This window comes from Rhinopithecus bieti, unplaced genomic scaffold (assembly GCF_001698545.2).
Source record: "Rhinopithecus bieti isolate Rb0 unplaced genomic scaffold, ASM169854v2 scaffold_10716, whole genome shotgun sequence".
Taxonomy (NCBI): Eukaryota; Metazoa; Chordata; class Mammalia; order Primates; family Cercopithecidae; genus Rhinopithecus; species Rhinopithecus bieti.
This window is the reverse complement of record NW_016806724.1, coordinates 337129-346221: the sequence shown is the minus strand read 5'-3', so window position 1 is coordinate 346221 and position 9093 is coordinate 337129.

Genomic DNA, 9093 nt, shown 5'->3' with positions numbered 1-9093 from the left:
CCTGGGGAAATGGGAGAATGCATGAATAGAATCATGGAAGAAATTGAAAATTTCTAAAGATTTGGGGGCTGAGGGAAATTCAACAAGTTCATCCAACCAATATTTATTATTCATTTGCTTATTTAACAAATATGTAATGGAGCATGCCATGTGCCAGGCACTGGTGGGACACCAAGAACAAACCCAAAGTAAAAGCCACTCTCCTTGGGCTTGTGCTCTGGTGAGGGATGGGGCACTAAAACTGTAATCACACTGAAAATGCATAATGACAAAGTGGGACAAGGCTCAACAGCAGGGATTTCTTAACCTTTTTGCATGGTGGATTCACCTGATACCTATGTCCCCCTTTTTACAGTGCATGGCTTAAATGTTCTGGGAGTGGTCTGAACTTTGGAAGTCTCAGAACCTCTCTTGGTAGTTCTAATATGCAGACAAGTAGACAACAGCAGAACTGAGTAGTTGTGACCTAGATCACATGGCCTGCAAAGCTGAAAATATTTACTATCTAACTCTTTACGGAAAAATTTTGCCGACCCCTGCTCTAAAGGAAAAGAATATGGTCTCAGAGAGCATATAACAAAGCAACAGGAGCTAGCATGAGTGCAGGGGGACTGGGGGTGCTGTTAGGAGGCTCCTTTGATATTTTAGTTTGTGTAGGAAAGTTATCTGGGAGAAGAGGACAGTAGGAGCACTACAGGCAGAAGAAACAGCAGGAGCAAAAGTCCCGTTCCAATTGGTCATTGCTATTTAATGGACGAGCCACAAAACTTAGTGGCTCAAAACAACACTCAGTTTAGGATTATCTTTCACAATTGCAGGGGCTGAGTGGGCTCCCTGAGGCAGTTCTTGCCAGGGTCTCTCCTGTAGTTGAAATCAGACCAGCAGCTGAGGCCAGAGTCATCTTGAAGGCTTCTTCCCTTCCTTTTTGGAGGATGATGTCACTGTAAGCTCGACCTGCAGCTTGGCCTGGACCGACAGAAACACCTACCCACAGAAGACCTCACCACATGTTCTCTGTGTTCTCCCCACATGGTGGCTGGATTTCAAGAGTTAGCCTCTCAGGAGAACCAAGTGGAAGCTGTGCTGCTCTTTATGACTTTTGTTTGTAAGTCATAGAGCATAGCTTCTGCAGTAACTGCGGGACCACTCAGATTCAAAGAACGGGGCATAGGCCTATGTCTGCTTAGGAGGCTTGTCAATGTCACATTCTAAGAAGGGCCTATGAGCTGGGACCTATTGTGATGACCCTCTTTGGAAAATACTCTCTGCTGCAAACACAAAGAAGCATGGAATGCTTCAGCATCTCAAAGGAAGAGCATGTGGGGGAGATGAGGCCAGAGAGATGGTGAGTCGAGATGGAGTCTGTTTGCCCATGTGAAGAATTTTTATCTTCTTCATAAGCCATAGGATTTTAATGGATTTTAATAATGCTAGTATTCAATACAGTGGTGTGGCTATAAGCACCAACTGGACATAGACAACTTGGGTTCAAATCCTACCTCTGCCATTTGCTTCTGTGCAATGTTGGATGTTGTAAAATCTCTCTGCACCTTGATTTCCTCATCTGTAAAATGAAAGAAGTTGTTATTTTCTTACTTTTTTTTTTTAAGTTTTGACTAGGCTGTGTCTTTTTTTTATTTTACTTTAAGTTCAGGGATATATGTGCAGTACATGTAGGTTTGTTACATAGGTATACATGTGCTATGGTTGTTTGCTACATCTATCAACCCACCATCTAGGTTTTTTTTGTTTTTGTTTTGTTTTGTTTTTCTTTTTTTGAGACAGAGTTTCACTCTTGTCATTCAGGCTGGAGTGCAATGACGTGATCTAAGCTAACTGCTACCTCTGAACCCATGTTCAAGCAATTCTCCTGCCTCAGCCTCCTTAGCAGCTGGGATTATAGGCACCCACCATTGCACCTGTCTAATTTTTGTATTTTTAGTGGAGACAGGGTTTCACCAAGTTGGCCAGGCTGATCTTGAACTCCTGACCTCAGATGATCCACATGCCTTGGCCTCCCAAAGTGCTGGGATTACAGGCGCAAGTCACCGCGCTCGGCATTTGTGTGTGTGTGTGTGTGTGTGTGTGTGTGTGTGTGTGTGTGACAGAGTCTTGCTCTGTCATCCAGGCTGGAGTGCAATGGCGCTATCTCGGCTCACTGCAACCTTCACCTCCTGGGTTCAAGTGATTCTTCTGCCTCAGCCTCCCAAGTAGCTGGGATTACAGGTGCCTGCCACCATGCCTGGCTGAGTTTTTTTTTTTTTTTTTTTTTTGAGACGGAGTCTCGCTCAGTCGCCCAGGCTGGAGTGCAGTGGCAGGATCTCAGCTCACTGCAAGCTCCGCCTCCCGGGTTTATGCCATTCTCCTGCCTCAGCCTCCCGAGTAGCTGGGACCACAGGCGCCCACCAGAGTTTTGTATTTTTAATAGAGATGGGGTTTCACCATGTAGGCCAGGCTGGCCTCTAACTCCTGACCTCAGGCGATTTGCCCACCTTGGCCTCCCAAAGTGTTGGGATTACAGGTGTGAGCCACCACATCTGGCCCATCATCTAGGTTTTAAGCTCTGCATGCATTAGGTATTTGTCCTAATGCTCTCTCTCCCCTTCCCCCGCACTTCCCAACAGGCCTCAGTGTGTGATGTCCGCTTCCCTGTGTCCATGTGTTCTCATTGTTCAGGAAGTTGTTATTTTCTACAGTACATATCTCATAGAGAAGTTGGGACAACTAAGTGGTTTAGTACAAGTTAGTACTTACAACAGTGTCTGGTCCTTAGTAAACATGACAAAATGGTTATCTAATGTTATTACTTGATACCTGCTAGGTAGTTAGTGTTCCACCTATGGCTTAAAGTGGAATGCTAGCTCTCAGGATAAGCTTGATGCTTTCCTTGCACTCCAGTCAGGGGTTGCAGGCAACTCGAACCTTTTGTTTCCTTCATTCTAGATTTCATACTGTTTCCCAAGGACCTGACCAGCATCCCCGTGTCACCATCACATCTTCTGCCTTAGAACACAGTGTGGCTCCTGCAGGGGGAGAAATGCTAAAGATTCAACATCCAGCATTACCCAGTGGGCTGTGCAGAAGAGGTTCCTCACATTCCCCAGCCCACCACAGCTTTCCACGTCCTTTCTGCTGTAAGGAAAAGCTCTGAGGCTAGCCAGTTTCCTCAGTCATCCTCCCAAGACCAAGCTCTGTTGAGCACCTGCAGGGCCCTCACCCTGCAATGAGGTGGAGCTCCCTGCTCCAAATCACCTTTTTTCTTTTTTTTTTTTTTCTGGCTAACTCCTTCTTATGTTTCAAGATTAAGCTTGGGCAACACTTCTTCTAAGACCCTTTTTCTAACCCTTTCCCTGCTCTATCCCCATATTATACCACTTCCATTTGGGTCAAAACCAGGACCTGCTATGCAATTTGTGGGTCCCAGAGTAAAATGAAAAGGGGAGTTTCCTTGTTCAAAATTATCAAGAATTTCAAAGTAGCAGTAATAGAGCATTATATCAAGCATGGGACCCTTCCAAGTGCTGGGTACAGAGGGACTGCATGGGTCACAGGCCCAGGAAGTCAACCCTGGTCAAAACACTTACCAGGCTACACTCTAATTGTCTGCATCCCTGATTGCTTCTGCCATGAAACTAGAAGCCACTTTATGGAAAGGGCAGCCTGTTTGTATCTCTGCTACTTAGTACAATCAATCTTGAAGAAAATTACATGAATACACTAACTGATAACTAACACCAAAAACAAAGTAATAACAAAATAGGATAGAAGAGACATTCTTGAATCTCCTGCAAACCCTGATAGGAAATGGATCAGATCAAAGACTTTGGAATCAGATGTCATGACGATAACCCACCGAGACCTCTCAGAACCTTGGGACATCTTCCTAACACTCACCAATCCTCAGTGACTTCACTTGTAAAATGCACAAAATCACAAAGCCTACCTCTTAGAGCCGCTCTAGGGATGGAATGAGAATAATGCATGATCACCTATGCCTTGTACTTACAAATTAGTTCATTAATAATAATTATCCCAATGAACTGAGGCGGTTAAACTAGGAATGGTGTTTTCTACTTTTCAAAGTACTTTTATATTCATGATCTCATTTGACTTAAAATTCACTATTATTATTTTAAAGATGAGGGATAGAAAACAAGCTTTGAGTTATCTATCCAGAAGACAAGGGTAGAATAAGCCAGGCTTAGATCTCTTTATCCTAATTCATATTCTTTCAGTTGCACCGGGGTGATATTGCTTTCAATGAAATACATCTAAAAAAATTTTCTGCACAGGGCCTTTTAAATAATATAACTAAAATTTGACTTTTTTTCTGACTACAGTACATGGTAGATAACTGCCATATGATTTCATACACTCAAAATTAAGGAACTAGTGGGGGTGATTTTGATCTTACGATTTGCTACTGGCTCTTTAAGTGCAGTGAGACACACACTGAGACATTCATTCTTTAATTTGGTGCCACTTAAAGGTTCACTGCTTTTGCTGATGTTGGGTATAAAATATAGATCTACAAATAATTGTCTAGAGAGGGAGTAGCTTCAACTTAAAGATAAAAGTTTCACTGAACCTTCCTCCCTAGGTCAGTGGGATGGTCTTTAAATCTTATGATCTTGACTTCTTGCTGACTGATAAGGCAATTATAGTTTTTTAGAGAAGTTGAAATATTTTAAAAGAATATAAAAGTTTTCACATAGGAGTGACAGTGAATAGAGAATAGACTTGAGAAGAGAGAAATTTTGACGTGGTTGTTATGTAGAAATTATTTTTTCCTTGAAAAAGTAAAGGTCCTAGAAAACAGATAAAGAGAGTGACCTCAAACTTTTCTCCATTTTACTAATCCTCTACTGAAACTCCCATTCTTCAAATGTTAGGCCTCATGAATTATTCTGCATCAGTATTTTCTCTAGTGCTTTTTACCTGATTTCAGTAAAGTCTTCTCTAGTCACTTGGCAACTCCAACACCCCCATAACTAGTACCCATTTCCTGTTTTTTGTTTGTTTTCTCCTAACAACAAATCTTTTTCTAGCTTACTTATTAGCAAAGTTTAAAATACATATCCATTCTACTTTTTCTTCCACTCCTAGAGTACACTGTGTAGTCCTCTTGATCAGAGCTGAATGTGGCCCCTTGCAGACCATAGGCCATTGAAAAAAAAAAATGGTATCTGTCACCCCTACCCTATCCAGTCACAAATACACTTCCAACATGCAATGGCAAGGCAAAGCCAATTAACCTGCAATGAAAATCCCAATTGGAAAAAGAAAGGGGACACCTGGAATATATGCAGCAGTCAATGATCTGTAACAGTGATAAATCCTTCTGGGGAGAAGTTAGGAAGGGGTTGCAGCTTTTGGTTATGACAAGGTTGGTAACAACACAGAGAATAAGGTGGCGTAGGGACAAGATCACTAGAAGAAAGGAGTCTAAGGAACTGTAAGACCCCATTACCTGAAGAATCATCAACCTGGGTAACACTGTAAAAAACACCAGCCAGAAAAAATGTTTAAAGGAAACTACTTTCATTACTTAGGTGGACCAAGAGCCCAAGTATATGTGGTAAGGCACAGCATTCAGAGTGCTTGAGCATGTGTTTCCTAATTGATATAAAAAGAGATTCATCTAGGAAAAAAAGCTCATGCATACATTTACTCTCTTATAGTTTTGTTTCACTGCAAAATTATCCAGCATTCCCTGTCTTTCAACTTTAAGCTTTTGGAGGCAGAGATGTACAGTACTCATACCTTTTTCATTTTGGTGTCCCCAGGCTTAATACAACAGTAGACATTTAATAAACAAACAGTTCCAGGCACAACTGAATGTAAGTTCATGAGAAAAGAGTGTCACTAGCAACTTTGAAATCATCATTCTAAGAAATTTAGAACAAGGTAATCTAATGTGAGAACATGAGGATTTTAGAAAGACAATGTCAGAGGAGATATTCCCCTAGTAATGGCTATGTGGACTGGAAAGGCTTTCACATTTACATCAATTTGTTTTGAACATACTTTCTCTGTATTTAAAACAGTTCTGAAATTTTCAAATACATAAAGCCATTTCCCACAATAACCAGTGTTTTGAAATGTCATGTGATTCCAACATGTCTTACTCTTACTTCAAAATCAGAAGACTTTGACCCTGCTTTAAGGACAAATGATGCTTGCTTTGATATCTTTATTTTTATTTCTAGGCAGGGTGTGTCCTTTGGTGTCAGAATTTTCCGAGTGTAGATGCAGTTGATTTCAGCAGTGCCCTGGTCATCCTGTGAAAATGCTGCAGAAGTTACAGCACCCATCTGTTATGTGATTATAGAACCTGGCCTGTCATACACCAGGCTCCTCTTTTTTACCATTCTTGCTCTGCCTTCTCAGACATTCTTAGTCTTTTTTGAAAAAGTAGAATGGAAATATAGCTTTCTTAGCCTTTCTCTGCCTCATTCATTTCGTGGTGAATTCCTGGCTTCCCCACAATTTTACAATAATCTCCACAAAGTAGAAAGGGATAGCTGGGAAGTCCAGGTTAAAATATCATGCTGGACAATCTAGATTTTATTTTTATTTTCATGGATTGAATTACATAATTTCACTGTTAATTATCTTCTTCAGTCTAAAATATCTATCCAGCTTCAGAGTCCAATGCTTTTTCCATCATATTAGTCATTCTTCAAGATACCTGCAGAAGGAAATTTTCCATCTTTCCTAATCTGTAGCCAGTGTGAGCCCATTGTCTAGGGTTATGTAGGAATCACTGAGCTCAGCCTGTTCGAGTGGTTGACCCTTGGCAGTCATCTATTTTGCTCCCTTCATTTAGCAGATGAGGGAACCAAAGCCCGAGAAAGATAGTGGGCTTATTCTCCATCACACAACTGGTAAGTACTGGAGTTGGGACCTTGACAATGCTACTCCTTCAAGCAGGCTTAAATATTAAGGTTCAGGACTCTAAGTGGGGCCCCCCGGGAACCTGAGGACAGTTCCTAGTTGTTTAAATGGCCTTTCCATACTTCATTACCAACAGCTACAGCCCAAGTCTGAAAACTCATCTACAGCTATCTAACCTGCAACATGCTTTCCAGGCCCCTCTCTGAGGGGGTTAGGGGAAGCTGGGGAGGGCACTGCACAAATAAACACAACAACACTGGCAGACTTTGGAGCTCTGCTGAAGCAAAGCACTGCCAGGAGTGAAAGTCATTAAAGACCCTTTGCAAAGGCTGTTAAGAAATGTGCAAACAGCCGTATAAACAACACCAGGTCAGGTCATGGAAGGAGACTAGCAACTGGGGAGGCCCAAGAGAGCCTGCCGAAGTGGGAAATTCCCAGCAGGGAGAAGACATTTGGAAAAACAACTCCATCAGGTTTTATCAACACACATCATTTCCTAAGTGCTATATTTTATGTAGACTATGTGTGGTCTAAATTTAACAAGAGAAGCTTTTATCAATCGCAGTTTTTATCACTTCCAGATATCTCTGTTTCTGAATTACTGGCAACATTGATGCTATGTTCATTTATCTGGGCTTTCCTCTCCAAACACACCATGGGTGATGCTCTCAGAGAGATCATCTCGGTGGAGAGCAGCGATGACCTGCACACACACGCTTCCTGTTGGACGTGCTGTGTGGTTCAGGCCCTACACATGCTGACACATGCTGAATTGTAAACAAACATAATTAGGCCTGGTGTTCTAATTTTAAGTCTTAGAGGAAACAGACATATTACGGTGGTAGAGAAACTCCCGCATATAGGCCGTGCTATGAAATACCAGTTTCTCTGCCAGAGTAAAAACTTTGGCACTTCCTTCTTGAGGAAGCTGATGCTATAATTTCCTTGACCTTCTTGGGAATAGCATCAGTGGCCACAAACCTTCAAGGGAGTTGTGCTCAATGCAGAAAAGTGATTTCTCCATGTCTGTGACTTTACCTACATGTGGAGAGCAATTATGTGAAGATGAGAGGGAAGTCTTGTTTTGCAGATGACTGCCAGTAGCCTAAATTTTTCTGCTTCTGCTTCTCCATCCAGATTCTTTCCTCTCTGGTCATTCAAGAAGCTCTTTCTGACTGGCCTACCTTCTATTTTTCTTCTGCCAAGATTTTCTTCCTTCACTTTCTTTGCGCACGCGCGCACACACACACACACATACACACACAGCCATATTTTTAGCCTGGTTGTTCAGCTTTTGCTCCAATTTAGGAGGACTGACTCTCTGAGTACATTCATCTGGACTCCTGGAGACTCAGACATATACATGGAAGTTTCTTCCACAGCAGTTTCCTTGTTGTCTGTCATATTAAATAAAAACAAAAGCCTTTTTAAATATAAATAAATAGTATTAAACTTTGGAATGTCCTGAAAGTAGCAGGAGAAATTTGCACTGAATTTAGATGGTATGTTTGAACTGCTCTGATTTAAAATCTAGACTGTGTACCCAATGAGGAATTGCCCTGTGAGTAGACCTCAGAGAGACATGCCGTCACCCTCCAGGACAGCTGAAAGCAAAGTTCATTGAGGGGCCAGGCTGTTATGGATGCTCTTGAAAGAGAAATAAATCAGGGATCTTCCCCATGAGTCCTGACTGAAAGTCATGACAGATTTTCAGAAAAGAAGGCATTACTTTGTAATCAAGCTGCTTTTCACAAGTTCAACTCTCTGTGGCTTTCACCAGGGCTGTAGAATTAGGGTTTTATTTGTTTAGCAATGAGTTTTTCTTCACCTGTGTAATGCAAGGTGGGATCAGCATTGGACAAGGATAGCCTGCATGGCACATCTTGTGTTTCTTCTCGTTCCACTTGGCACAGGAACTGATTACTCTTCTAGATACCCACATTATCAGTCAAACACTCTTAATTATCTCATCTAGAGAAAATTTAGGGCTGGATGCTGTGGCTCACACCTGTAATCCCAGCACTTTGGGAGGCTGAGGTGGGTGAATCACCTGAGATCAGGAGTTCAAGACCAGCCTGACCAACATGGTAAAACCCCATCTCTACTAAAAATATAAAAATTAGCCAGGCACAGTGGTGAGTGCCTGTAATCCCAACTACTCGATAGGCGGAGGCAGGAAAATTGCTTGAACCCAGG